This window comes from Pleurodeles waltl, chromosome 8 (assembly GCF_031143425.1).
Source record: "Pleurodeles waltl isolate 20211129_DDA chromosome 8, aPleWal1.hap1.20221129, whole genome shotgun sequence".
Lineage (NCBI taxonomy): Eukaryota > Metazoa > Chordata > Amphibia > Caudata > Salamandridae > Pleurodeles > Pleurodeles waltl.
Window position 1 is genome coordinate 372315001 of NC_090447.1, and position 14780 is coordinate 372329780.

General features: G+C 43.5%; 2 protein-coding genes across 9 annotated transcripts in view; one reads left to right on the plus strand and one right to left on the minus strand.

The window, feature by feature from the left end:
- The window catches only part of ABHD13 (abhydrolase domain containing 13), a 97070-nt gene extending 83768 nt beyond the window's left edge, over window positions 1-13302 (minus strand). For 7 of the 8 annotated variants that reach the window (XM_069204258.1, XM_069204253.1, XM_069204252.1 and 4 more), the window contains exon 1: window positions 13127-13302. The gene's annotated coding sequence lies outside the window, so the exon portion shown is untranslated. The remainder of the gene's footprint in view (window positions 1-13126) is intronic. The other variant, XM_069204250.1, reaches the window with a different exon arrangement.
- Window positions 13303-13600: 298 nt separating this feature from the next.
- The window catches only part of LIG4 (DNA ligase 4), a 74764-nt gene continuing 73584 nt past the window's right edge, over window positions 13601-14780 (plus strand). The window contains exon 1 of the mRNA XM_069204249.1: window positions 13601-13768. The gene's annotated coding sequence lies outside the window, so the exon portion shown is untranslated. The remainder of the gene's footprint in view (window positions 13769-14780) is intronic.

Genomic DNA, 14780 nt, shown 5'->3' on the forward strand with positions numbered 1-14780 from the left:
CTTAGCCTAGTAATCACTTGGGGTCTTATCCCATTCTATCCTTTTTTTGTCTACCACACCTCTTCAGCTTAGACTCAGCCACTTGCAAATCGCCCTCGATTCTGCTCTAATGGAAACAACCCAGCCCGATTAGGTGAAGTGGTGGTACAAGAACGATGGCCTCGAATGCGGCCCTCAGGGATTGACAGTAGCTGGTATTATTTAAAGCACTCTATCCATTTCCTTGCTCTTGATGCAGTTGACATTGTAACGGTGACCGTTATATCCAGACATGGGTCCTGAGCTCACTGTGCCACACGACTCAAGCTACACCCTATTGTCGAGGCCCAGGCTGGCCGAAACTGGTCTGGGGTTGCTCGTAGCCCTCTCTGGAGTGGGTCTCTTATGGCAGTTCAGAACAGATGTTTCCCCATGGGGAGCAGGGTCTATACTGATTTGCAAAAGGAGGGACTTTGACTAGGGTAGCGTTGTGGGCAAAGAATGATGGGATGCAGCACAAGCAATTGCCAGAGGTTGAGACTAATTCTAGGGTTCCATCCATCACCTTGTTGTTGCAAAATGTTATCGTGACACAACTGGCAAAATAAACTCACTATCCCACAATAGTAGGGGCTGGCTAACAATACTAAGGAAGGAAAACCAAGCTCATCCCACCAACCATCACAGTCTTCTGCGTCAAAAACAATGGCACATAACTATTTCAGAGAAAATAGGGGAATGGTGTCCTCCTTACTGACTGAGCAGGAAGAGTAAAGGCAGTTATACCCGGGAATTACTTTAATATGATAGTGTGGGTCAGATGTGCTATCCTGAGATAAAGAAGAAACCAGACTAAGAAAAGTAAAGAAAAAGAGAGACCTGGAAACTCTGCACAATACAAGATGTTAATGGTAGAGAGGTGGAAAGGGGTGCACCTGGTAGGACAGCTGCATTATCTATATTATCAGGCATGACCAAGACCCAAAATTAATGCAATAACGGTGGCTGTATACAGGCATGATTGTTAAATGCAGAAAAGACAAGCCCCCAAGCTCCCCTCCTCCCACTATTTTGGACATCCAGAGTGGGAGCATGGTTCACTGAAAGGCAAAGTTAAAACAGGGCATTTGCAAGCTATTATTCAGTGCTGTATACAATGAATGAAGTAACAGACAACCACAGGTTTTAATAAGGCTTAATTTCAGAGGCAAGATGAATAGAACTGGCCCCAAAGGCAGCAGAGGCCCTTAGGGATAAGACTTGGTAGATGTAAAAACAGGGGTTAAGGAAAAGGACAGCAGGAAGAAGCCTGGCTCTGATGGCCTTCCTATTGAGCTTTATGCATGATACATAGCCCTGCTGGTTCCATGACTGGCTGATGAACTCCACACATTATGGGAGAAGTAATGTCTGCCTCCTATGATGAGAGAAGTCATACTGGCCTCACTACTCAAGCGGGAAAGGGATGCAACAGACATTGCATTGAACATGCACCTCTCAATACTCAAAACACATAAGAACATATTGATCAATGTCCTGACAAACAGACTCCTCCCTCTAATGCTGCAGTTGCTCGACCTGCACTAGGTCTTAGAAAGTTGCCTCTGTACCTACTAAGATTGGCTAGTGGTTTCAAATATTGTTGAGTGTGTTGCTTGCAGAGGATGCACATGCAGGCACCACATGCATTGGGGCTACAGCTGAGAGCTCTGGAGCAAGTGAAATAGCAGACGACTGCAGACTTGGTAAAGCAAGGGGCTCATGTCAATGAACAACTTACATGAATGCAGGGCCTTTATGAACTATGAAGATTTGAAGTGTGATCAGGAAATTCCCACTGGACACTTGCTATTGTACACATCTTTGAGAGCTGTGATCCTGTGGTTTTGGAAACTAAGGAACATCAAACCACCAATTCATGGAGGGGTTCCAGACAATATGCACTATTGAAGAAGGTCGAGAGATGTGTCCCCCATGTATTGAGCACTCCTTTGCCACACTACATTCTTGTTAGCTAGCCTAGAGGAAATAAGGTGAAAGACACTGGTAAACTGATTAATGATTGCGATTCGGGGACACAATTTGAGTAGTTCAGGTGTTTCCAGGAATGCTAGATTTAAACAGATAAAAATCAATTCTGGGCATAGGACTTACATTGAGCCTCAGAGAATCAAGTACTACCAAGATGAGTGGCATAATGCCCTAGATAGAGGGAGGGATACACAAAATTATTTGATAAGGTCTGGAGCTGCTTGCACCTAGGGATATACAGGGAGGGAGTGTAAGTCTTGTCAATGAAGAAACAGGTAGGTGCATAAATCATGCACACCAGAAGCCTGTTTATTGTGTCTCTTTCAATGCCCTAGGAAAAAAACATTACTAGCAGGCTTGCGACCTAGCACTGGTCTTGGTGAAAAGGCAACAGTGATGTGCTGCAAGGAGCTGAGTAGGACTAGTTTGACTAAAGCCAGCCAGGAAGTGCTGAAATGGGATGAGTGAGAGAGCACATTGTTGAACGTGGAGGCCAGGGGAGGGTTCAGGAAATAGGACTTTGAACATGCGTTGGACATAACAACAACTGTTTATGGTGAGTAATGTAGAAGGAGATCTACCAGATCCCAGACATGAGTGATGATGCGGTCCCACACACAGATGTTGCTGCTGTAGATGAGTTCAGTGGTACTTTGGTGACTTTCTCTGACCAGTATCAGCTACCAGTACTCCCCACCAAGCGATGCAATAGTCACAATGTGAAACCTCTATATTAGTGATTTTTTAACAACCCCAGAAACCCAGATTTAGCTTATTTTCTAGGGCTGATGCATCGTATTGTACTCAACAAAAGTATAAATGAATGCGGAGAAGATTAGAAAAATGACTGTAACTGATACATCCGTCTAGCACTACTTTTAAAACAATACATTTGCTTTAAAAATGGGGCTTACCAGAGGGGAAAAAAGAAAATGAAAACAATGACCTCTTTAGAAAGTCCATAAGTTAAAAGATGCCAATGGGTTTGCATTCTTTTGTTCTCAGACAGGCATTCCCAGCACCTTTGGCTAAAGTACATTTGAGGGGATGCCAAGCTGCTAAACACGGAGACTACGAGACCCAGGAGCACTAGGGGCAAGGAGGAGCTGCCTTGCCCAACTGAAGCCGCTTTCCTTATTATTTCGGCGCAATAAAGTGCATTCATCTCACCTGTGTGGTGGGCCACGCATGGGCAAAGCCCAGGCCAGCCTTGCAACCGTCATCAACTGGAAAAAGCCCCCTGGCTCGAGCTTCTGGGATGGTCAGTTATTGCTGTTGCTCATCATCTATGGCCCGAGGAGAGATCTGTGCTAAGGTTCGGATGTAACTATGAAACTCTTTTGAGTTACATGTGCACCTCTTGATGATTAAGCCTGTTTAAAGAACTGTTCTGTGGACTCAACAGGGAACCCTTTTTGCTCAGCTGCCAACTTAGAAGTCAGGGTCCTTAGGACCAAAATGGGTAAGCGCAAAATACCTAACCCTGGTAAAGCCAAGACCACCATGCTTGACGGGTCACTGATTGGCAGTTGGGGTAATCGATAAGGAGATCCAGCTCTCAGAGCATCGACTTTCCATAGCTGCCGAAAATCTCGATTTGATCCCTCCTGTCAATTCTGCTGATTTACCTGCCTTCACTTAGGCGCTCCAGAGCAGCATCTTGAGTTCTCCCATCATCCAGCATAGGAGTGCACTTTACCCACACTATTACCTTCACCTCCTGTGGACTGTTCCCCGCCAGCGAAGCGCAAGAAGCGAAGCAAGCAGACTAGAACAGTTGCCACTACAGAAGAGCCCACAATCATACGCCCATCCTATTACCTCTCCCATGGCTCTGACCTTGACTATAATGTCCTTATTTCTAGGGTGTCTGATGTCCTTAATTCAGTGTTAACAACCAGCATTTCTCCCGTCCTCGAGTGACTGACAACAATGGAAAGGAAATTGTCCGAGCTAGTGGGGCCTGGGCATGGTACCCCATCTAGGGAACAATTAAACAGTGCTGGGGAACCATCTGCTACCAGTATTCCATCCATTGTAGGCACTAAAACACTGTGGCCTCTTCCCTCCCTCGCCAGCCCTCTTCTCAACAGGCGTTGGGTGCTCTACTTCCCAAACCGTCCTGTATGTCATCTTCTTTTCAGGCTTCACTGGCAGTTTTACCAGCTTCTTCAGCTTCAGCGATAGACTGAGATTACTCTCCAGTGCTGCATATACCACCAGCCGTTTTGCCCATATGTAGTGATCTTAGCCATTGTGCCCAAACTTGATCTCAAAGCCATCAAAAGCAATACCCAGCTAATGACCAAGGTTACCCACTGACTATTTCCATGTCAAGTCAAAGACAATGACCAATTTGTTTTCATGTATTTTGTTAGCCTGCAGACTGGCTTGGGTGGGTTGCCTATAAAAGGAGTTTGTGGGCGATTGTGTGGTCATTAACTTTGCCAATCCCTCTGTTGCAGGTGATCTCATTCATTCTTCCTATCAAGGTTTGACTATGGTAAGTGAAGTAAAGATTTTACCCCTAGGATACTTCTGCAGAGACCCAAAACTGAGGTCTGGGGACTTGAGGGACAGGCGTGTTTACCCACCCACGCAAAGCGTGTCATATCGCTTTGTTAACCACAATTGATTCTCTGCCCTGTCAGGGTTGGGGAACAATGATTTACAATGTACTAAAATTATTGGGGGTGGGCCATGAGATTCAGGCGATTGTTCACAGTGAGCCATGTCAGCCTGGTCCAGGATCAGGTCCCCTAACTAACTCTGATCTTACACCTGTTGGAGTATCTAGGCATAGTTGGAATGCATTAAGATTTATTTCTTGGAATGTAGCTGGCCTGCACTCCATGCTTAGTGATCCAAGCTGGGGTAATTTTGTTGACTCATTCCATGTGTGTTTTTTCCATGAAACCTGGGCAGTTTTGCCATTACATAGACCAAGGTTTCTTAACAATAATGCAGCTGCAGTACCATCAACCACAGGTCGTCCTTCTGCAAAGTTAACCATCTGGGTTAAAACTTCACCTGCTATAAACATCAAGCTACTAGATACAAGATTCCCAGATATCCTGGGGCTACTTGTTTCTTCTGGGAGGTTTCCGTCTGTAAAAAATGTAAACGTTCAATACAGCTGGGACTGTATGGAAGGCCTTAAAATTGTCTATGTTTTGCCCCCTATGACCAGCACTGCAGATACAGCAGGCAAAAGCTGTTAGTGCAGTTCCATATGGTTCGGAGGTGTGGGTCGGTCCTGTATCTCAGTTGGTAAGGATAAAGAACAGCTTTATTTGTTCTCTTATTGGCCTCTCACAAAGTGCCCCTTAGATTCCTCTAAGGCTGGATTTGGCACAGCAAAATATTAGACATTGTAAATCTTAGGTCTCTTTTATATTGGTTGAGATTGTGGTCGTCTGAAGGTTTGAAACATTACTCATTGGCAATTAAAGAGTTAAAATACATGGATGCTGGCACTGGGACACCTGGGCTCAAATTTGTTAAGTCATGGCTATCCAATCATGATTCGAGTGAGCTTTGGGATAATCCTCCTTCATGTAATAAGGGGATGGAAGAACATCTGAACAGCGGATACTGGGCCTTTGTTTATAGCAAACGTTCCCTGAAGTTTTGCTCTGGTAGTCTTAAGGGAAAAAATGTAGATGTGAAATGCGCTCCTCAATTTGAAGACGTTCTTGATAAAATAGAGTCTCCAGCGGTGAAATCCCTTTATTTGAAATTTTGATATGGAATCTTACCAGAGAACAAGCATAGAAATATTTGGAGTGTGCAACTGAGAAGATCGCCATATTGCCCATGCTGCACATCTCCTCTTGCAACAGTAGCTCCCTTTATGTTTTTTTGCTATCGACATACGGGCAATACGAAATCTTGGTTGGTCCATGTATGCAGAAAACTGGGAGCGAGGAATTTTGTGAACACCCTCAGACGTTTAACAACAGATAGTACTGATCTATATTTGTATGTTGTGGCCAAATACTTGCATAAAGCCTGTGGATACATTGTCCCTGTGAGAGGACTGCAGTTAATTTTAATAAGCCAATGTTGAGGCTAATCATTTGTTCGTAGAATGGAGCTCAAGATATATGATAACCTTGGACTGTTTTTTCCCATGAGATGAGCGGCAAGAATTGTTGTAAATTGAATAAGCTTAGACATGTTGGTCATTAGGCAGTCATGAGGATATTGTTTTACATTTGTAGGAATGATCCCAAGTTATGATGTGGATTTGTTCACTGATTGCATTACCAGACGGCTAGCTGTATTTGGCCCTGTTTCATGTATTTTAACTGATTTTAATTTTGTTAATGGTGCTAACTCTCAACACTGTTCTCTGTCAATTGAACTGCGAGTTTTGCACATAAGTTTTTGCACTTTATTGAATGCTTGGTGATTATAAATTGTATTTTTATAATGATCATTTATGGTTGTGAATGGCTGAAATAAAGAATAAATAAAGGTAAAGGTAGTTGTGTGAAAAATACAGATAAATCTATTGTCGGGCCAGTCAGTTTTTCATCAGATTAAGCTATGCCAGTCACCTTCGAAGCCAAACAAGAGCTGGACCTTCTGCTACTTATTACAGGAACAAGAGTTAGTTGTAGCCATTATTAAGAATTAGATTACCTTGTATGTAAATGTGTAATTTTTTGTAAATAAAACGTAATGTATTGGTACTTTAAAATCACAGAGAAATGAAGAAATGTACAAAATAAGAATTTTCATAGGTAATAATAATAAAAGATAAGAAACACAGCAGTTGCGCAAATGTTTAATATGTTTTAAAATACCAGTGACAGTAATTAAACACCTTAAGTATTAAAGGGAGAGATATGTGCTGATGTAGGCGTTGGTACAGTATGTGTAACACTAGATCAAGTTAGGTATAGTGCTTCGGGCAAGTGTGGAGTTAGAGATACGTGTAAACATAGGTAAATGCACAGGTAGAGGTTACAGAAGAGGTTGGTATGGAGGTACAGATAGCTCTAGAGGTGGGTGAAGAGATAAAGGTAGATGTAAGTGAAGAGGGAGATTAGGAAGGAGTGGTAGGTGTAGAGTTAGAGGACGACATGCAGCTCAAGGGAGGGCTAGGGGTAGAAGTCACATTAGCATTATGGCGAAGCTTACAATAAAAATTGGGGTTAACACCACAGTTTTGTCACACAGAATTGTAGTATTACAGGTTGTTCCTTATTGGTAACCTAACATAAAATGAAAAAATTTCAATATGAATTCTTCATTTTGCATTCCTTATTGTTATACTATACTAAAGGACTATCCAGTATAACATAAATCCAAAGACTCAAACTTTGGACACATAATTAGTCCTCATACCTCTTGTAAGGTCTTTCTTCAGGAACCTTTGACAGAGACACCCATACGTTAAGTCAGAGAACAGAACGGGTGTGATCAAGGAATTAAATATTAAATTATGCTGTGAGGGGAGTCTCACTGTTTTACGGGGTAGACTGCTTACCTTACTGAAAGCCACAGTCCGAGTGCAATGGCTAAGCAGTTATGGAAAGGCAATCTGACAGTCATGGTGCAAGTGATTTGTGACATGAATCTATAAACATAGCATGTCCACCAAGTATTCAGTCCCCTTTTGCCCACTGATGAATAAATGGCTGGCCTCATACACCTGATACAGACTGCCCCGGTACCCTCACAGGTGATTAGAGTGATATAAAAACATTGATGACATAACACAACATAAAGGGGCAGCAAAGTACATTTAAAACAAGTTTAGAAGGCAGGCTGGGACAAGGCTAATCAAAGAACAGATATTTTGGAAAGGGGTCAGAATTATTATTTCAGTTGAGTTCTTCTGAGTGGGAAGGCGATTCTGGCTATTTAAGTTGTTCACAGAATGAAGATTAGTTAAAAAATATTTTTATAACGAATACATGACACTAAAATACACTGCAATTTTGTCACTACTAAATAGCATGTTACCGTTATCCATTCATAAAGCAAACAGTAACGTGCTAGGAAGGATGAACCGGCAAGTTAGCCTTTCCAGGATTCTACCTTGTCATGTGCAGTAAAACACCAGGACCAAGTCAGAAGGAAAAATCTTTGACCAAGATGAACCAGGTTGGTGTATCCAACATGCACTCAATCGTGGATAGCTTGAAAGTGCAGCTATGGCCTGGTCTACTGCGACCATTGACTAACATTTGTGATTTTTTGCACTATTTCTACTTAAAACTTTTTTAAATTCTTAGCTCCTGTTCCGATTTTTGTCATTTTGTTGAATACATTTTACTTATTTTTTTTCTAATTCGGTTTAGGATTTTTACTGCTTGGTATTTTGACACTCCATAAATACTTTGCACATTGCCCTAAGTTGAGCTCAGGTTAATTTAGTGACTTTGCGAGTTGACTCTGACAAGGACTGAAAAGGGTAGTCACCCACCGAAAATAATAATCCAATTTCTTACAAGTGTATTATAGCTTATTAGACTGTAGCAGTGAAAACATTCCCTTGTGTTGGGACCAAAAAGTGAAGCCAGTGGAACAGGCTTCAACTTGCCTCATTCTTCAGTGACCTCATCTCCTACCTCTGAACAATATCTGTCTCCTGACAGACTGGTCAGAGATGGTACCAGCATTATTGCCCAGTGACAGAGTGCAGTGGGAATTACGAGTAGGCTCTTAGAATTTTTTACTTGATTTTAATGGTTCTAATGGTTCTAATGTTTTGAATGTTTTTAATGTTTTATACTCTTGCTACTTTTTTAATCTGATTTTTATCCTGTGCATTTAATTTTTCTGTCTTGAGCACCCGAGCCCGTGTTTAGAGGCTATCGGCTGCTCTGTCTCCCCCTCTTCCGGGTAGGGACATCTGAGACCGCCATCTTTTTGGGTGTGCGGTCTAGCTGTTTTTTTTGGAAGCCGGCTGAGGCTCCCGTACGTCAGTATTTAATGACTGACGGGCGCCGGGCGCGCCACTGGCGCGCCAAAGGCAAGCCCATCTACGCCCGTCTACGCCCGTCTACGCCCTGGAGCACCCAGAGCCTAGAGCTACTGCCCTCTGCACCCCCAACAGGTTAGTTTATTCTTCCTTGCAGCTGCAGGCACTCAGAACCACTGACCCTTGTCCTTCCCTCCATGGTAACATGAGACCTCTTCCCCTTCTCCCATGCCCATACTGTTCGTAGACTGTCCCGCAACCGATGTCGTCTGACGTCCCCCTCCCTCACCTTGGCAGAATGATGTTGCTTAACTGCCGCTCCCTTCCAGCCCATTCCTTAAACATTCATACTCTCCTGGAAGAACTCCTTCCCGATGTCTTATTCCTTACGGAAACCTGGTTGGACGATGATTCCACAGTAGACATTTGTAACTCTTTGCCCTCTACATACTCTATGCTACATCTGGATAGACCTGTCACCAGGGGTGGGGGAATAGCTATTATTCATAAAACCACTATTAAATGCACCACTTCACCCTCTGACATTCCCGATTGCGAGAGCCTGATGTTTTCACTATACCTGTCCTCTACCTTCACTTTTTCGGGAATCCTGCTCTATCGACCTCCTGGGCCTGTGTCCTGCTTTCTGGACACCTTACCTGAGATTGCAGCCAGCCATATTTGTAAATTTTCTAATTTAACGATCTTAGGATATTTTAATATTCACCTTGCTAAATTGGACTGCCCTCAGCCAGATTATTGGTAACCTCCCTCTCGCCACTTCAATTAACCCAGCACGTAATTGGCCCTACGCACCTGAAAGGCCATACGCTAGATCTTATTTTTAGTAATATTGTTGACCTGACGGCTGCACCCCCTTTGCCGCTAATATGGGCCGATCATTCCCTTCTATCCTCCATTTTCCCTTATGATGTTGTCCAGGAGCAGCCCCTTAGTCCTTTAACGTCTGGGCGTATTTGGTCAAAATTGGCCCCGGAGGAATGGCGTAGTGCCCTCCGGGCCCTTCGCACAACCAATAACCCTCTTGTTCAGAATCGGCAGACTCATTTGATAAATGGATTTTGTCCTCCCTGGATGCTATTTTGCCCATCAAACCTAGAGTAAAAAAATCTTCTCATAAACCCAAACCCTGGTTTTCTCCCTTCCTTCTTGAACTTAGGAAGAACTGCAAAAAGTTAGAGAGGCTGTGGCGAAAAAACTACAGTCTCTCTGCTAGAGTTATTTATAGACAATCTATCAGAGTATACCACCACAATATCAAATTTGCACAGTCCACCTATTACGGTGCAAAAATAGAAAACTCCTCCTGCCCCCAGAAAGAAATCTTTCACATTTTTAAAGAGCTCACCACACCTCCCACGTCTGCCTCTATGATTGACGCTTCTGTCATCCACAGTAATTTACTGGCATCATATTTTCAGGATAAAATCACTAGTATAAACTCTGGGTTCCCCACCCCATCGAATCTGTTCGCAATTTGCCAGGCCCTAATTCCTTTCTCTGAAGAAGTCTCATTAACTACTTTCACCCCTCTCACTGATGTGATAACTGCTGATTTTCTGTCCAAAATTAAATCTGGCTCTCCCTTAGACACTGCTCCTCCTTCTGTTCTTCTACGGGTATCGGATATTATTGTCCCTCCGCTTACTAAAATTTAGAATTATTCTCTATCCTCTGGTTCCCTCCCTCAGTCTTTTAAACATGCTGTTATTAAGCCTCTTCTGAAGAAACCCAAACTTGACCCTACTCTACCAGACCCATTGCCCTCCTCCCTATCGCCGCCAAGATCCTGGAGAAGCATGTCAATTCTCAACTAACCTGCTATCTTGAGAGCCATGAGCTCCTACATCCCACCCAAATGGGCTTTAGAGCCTTGCATAGCACCGAGTCAGCCCTTCTTACTGTAACTGAATAGGCTCGTCAGCTTTTGGATCAAGGGACTCATGTGGCTATTATTTTACTTAATCTGAGTGCAGCCTTTGACACAGTCGATCACAATCTTCTTTGCTGCAGACTCCCAGAAATAGGGGTAAGAGGATCTTCTCTGTCCTGGCTCTCCTCTTTTCTCAAAGGTAGATCCTTTCAAGTTCTGGACCGCACTTTTTTCTCTAATATTTTCCCATTGACCTGTGGAGTCCCCCAGGGATCCTCTCTCAGTCCCACTCTTTTTAATGTTTATTTGTCCCCGTTAGCTAAAGTGATCGCTCCCCACAACCTCTCATTGGTCACTTATGCAGACAACACTCAATTAGTGGTGTCCCTCTCCAGCTCTGGAGACTCGTCTGTGGATAACCTCTCTTGCTGTATGAGGGATATCACTGATTGGATGATTAAATCCAAACTTAAATTTAACGACGGGAAGTCAGAAGTTTTGGTCCTAGGCAATGGTCCCCCTGCCTCTCCTCTTTCATCATTTTCAGATACTTTTAACAATCTTCCCCCTCCCAAAACACAGGTTAAGAGTCTGGGCGTGTGGCTCGATCCTCGGCTTACCATGGATTTTCAAGCCAATAAAGTCTCCTCCACTTGTTTTGGTCTCCTACAAGCTTTCAGGAAGATTCTTACTCTTCTCCCTCCCACAGCCAGAAGAATTCTTATTCAAACTTTAATTCTTTCCCGGCTTGACTACGGGAATTCTCTGTTTCTTAGCTCTCCGCTTTACGTAATAAAGAAGCTGCAGAGAGTGCAAAATGCAGCTGCCAGGCTTCTTATTCAATTACCAAAATGTTCTTCTGCTAAACCGGCAATTTCGACTCTCCACTGGCTCCCCATTAAGGAGCGGATTCATTTCAAATCACTCTGCATTGTTCACAGGGCCCTACATGGTAGGGGTCCAACTTTCTTAAGAAAATGGATTTTCCTATATACTCCATCTAGGACCCTACGGTCTTCCTCTCTTCGGTATGTCCATATTTTTCGGTCCAAGAGAGCCTGGGGTAGTAATTCCTTCTCTAGTAAGGCCTCCCGTCTCTGGAATGCTCTTCCTTTGGAGCTCCGCCATGAATCCTCAGAGCGAATCTTCAGGAAAAAACTTAAAACTATTCTTTTTTGTAACTAACTCACTCCTTCCCTCCTGTACGTAACTCCTGCTGCTGTTAGCGCTGGATGCCCTTGGGTAACTATGAGCTCTATAAATCCCAAAAACTAAACTAAACTAAACAGAGCATTGATCTATTGTAGTACCCTGCACTTTACAAAAAAGGTGGGTGAGGTGGTGTGTGTGAATGACAACGCCCCAAGACGGGGGCAAACCAACTAACGCAGTGGAGTTGAGACCTCTATCATTAAACCAATAAACCCCTCTTTGTGATGACATACAAGTTTCCAGACGCCTCCTAAGACCAGCATTTTGCAATCAGGGGAAAAAACACATTAATTAAATAGATGCAGTATGTTCTAAGCATCATTATTAATAATTAGTTTGGAAAGATTGTCAGTAACACTTTAAATATAAAAAGGGTTCGGGGAGAAATAAAGGAGCATCTTCTATTCTTAAAACAGCATTTTAAGGCCTGGAACAGAACCATCAAATTTAATTGAAAATGAAAGCAAATATTTTTAAGTTGGGGGGGGGGGGCTGAGTTGATGTTAACAACGTTGATGTCTTAAATATGACGGACCATGCCTTTTCGCTGAAACCCCGCCCCATGGAAAATTAGAAGCAGACTTCTCTATTGTGTGCCACCATAACAACAGTAAAGAAAACAGTGTGTGGTATGGCTCAAATAACATGGGCTAAACAGTACTTTAAGACCTTGTCAACTGAGCTGGCAAGGGTTACAGAAAAAGGAACATCTCCTACAAAAGGGCAGGTTTCAAAATGGTTGTATTGCATTTGAAACAATAAAGCAGGAAAGGAATAAGAGGCATTCTAGCTGCGTCTCTTAGCCTACCGAAAACTGCAATTTTAAATAAGGTTGCTAGCAGTCGGCATGACAGGAGTGTACAACAACTGTTTCGTTAAATCAGTACATACTATCTCCTCTGCCCTAATGACTGCTGTACTTCACCTGCCCCCTGCCATCACCCTCCTAATCCCTTCCACTCCGCAGCACGCCTCACAATTCGCTAAATCATCTGATCTTATGTCTGCTATTAAGACAGACGTCTTACTTACCACGAACTGCATTTCCCTACTCCACCCATGCCTTGTCTCACCTGGGATGGCCTGTTGATTGTGTTCGGCTGGCGGCGGTGGTGGTGGTCGCTGGTGCTTCATGCTCCCCGGGTCCCCCCAGCTCTACCAGCAGGTCAGCAGGTAGCAGGTCACGCAGGCCGGTCTGTCACTGAGACAAGCGGGATTGTCTTCCGCCCGCGTCACAACACACGCCGCTTCCGGGCAAGGAGGAGCCGCTTGGTTGAGCTAGTCACGCAGGGGGTGTGGCTATCATCAGCACAAGCAGTTTTGTTGCCTCACTATAGGCGTTACCTGCTAAACAATACAGTCTTTGGGTCACTGGGCGAGTGTCCTCTCTCCAGAGTGACTTGTGCCCGCCTCTCTCATTGGGTCCCCACTGAGTGAAGCAGCCTTTGACTATATTCCGTTTTTGTGGCGCAGTCCTTTGCCCACAGCCACTCGGGCAGCACCCTCGTCACAGTCGCGTTCTGTACTCCAAACCCCACTTCCTTATTGGACACAATACCTCTGTGGCAAGTTAGACCACCAAGTTTGTAGAACGCGCTACGGGCATGACTGTTCCTCCTTTCACCACAGCTGTTGCTCCGCGGGACTAAGCTGTCGATACCACCTGCGATCCCCAACCTCTGGAACCTACATACTCGAGAATTAAGATGCCAAATGTAAGCACAACGTCGTGTTTTTAATTGTCGTTGGGCACTTAGGTCAGGCTATTTCTTAAAATGTGCAGGTGCTGGGTACCCCCATTTTTATTTTCAAAGGGAGCGTATCGGATCTTCCCGGTGGCTGTTCAGTACTTTTAATGGTAGAGTACAGGCACTTCTTAGTAACACTAAAGGTACTCTGGGACAATGTGTAGCTACACTTCTTTAATTCTGTTCCAAACTCTGGCAGGGACAGTGGAGTTTTGCGGCAATGGAAGAACAAATAATGCGTCAGGGTGCACAATATGATGTGTCCAGAAAAGGCAAATCATGCAGCTTAATGCACACCATTAAGTGCTACTATTACTTTATCACTTTTACACATATAAACACTTTCTGGGCAAATTTCTCACCTCATTAGTACCAGTTTAATAACCATATACAGCAACGAGCAAAATAAATATGACAAGTCTACCTTGCTAAGGGCATTCCTCTGCGTAGTAACCCGTTTTGAATAACCGTTTTTCTGTTTGAGCTAGAATGTTTTTTTGTTGTTAAAACATGCAGACTGTGCAGCAGATGATCGATCATGTGGCAAATGCAGCGAATCCTTAAGTATGCGCAGTGCTTTAAATGGGCCGTTTCTGTCCGGTACTGAGTACCGGCACTTTTTTTATTTTGATAAGGAGAGTACCGGCACATCTCAAGAAAAACGTAATAATTGTAATTGGAGAGTACACGCTCTTCTCGGAAACAAGCAGGTACTCTGGCACAGAGTATCTGCACTTTAATTTTTCTATTTCAAGCACTGAGTATGCGGAAAACGTTGCCGCAGCAGAAATGCATGATTCCAATGGCCATGACTTTTTACATGACATGTTTATGGTTCTTGGCTTGTGTGTGTTGTTTTCAAACACAAACTGTGACAAATTAAATAAAGAGTCGCAGATCAAATAATTTTTTTTTTTTACAGTTTCATTTTCGTTGTTTTGGTAGTCAATGATGAGATGGTGTCAATTTCAAAGCTTTA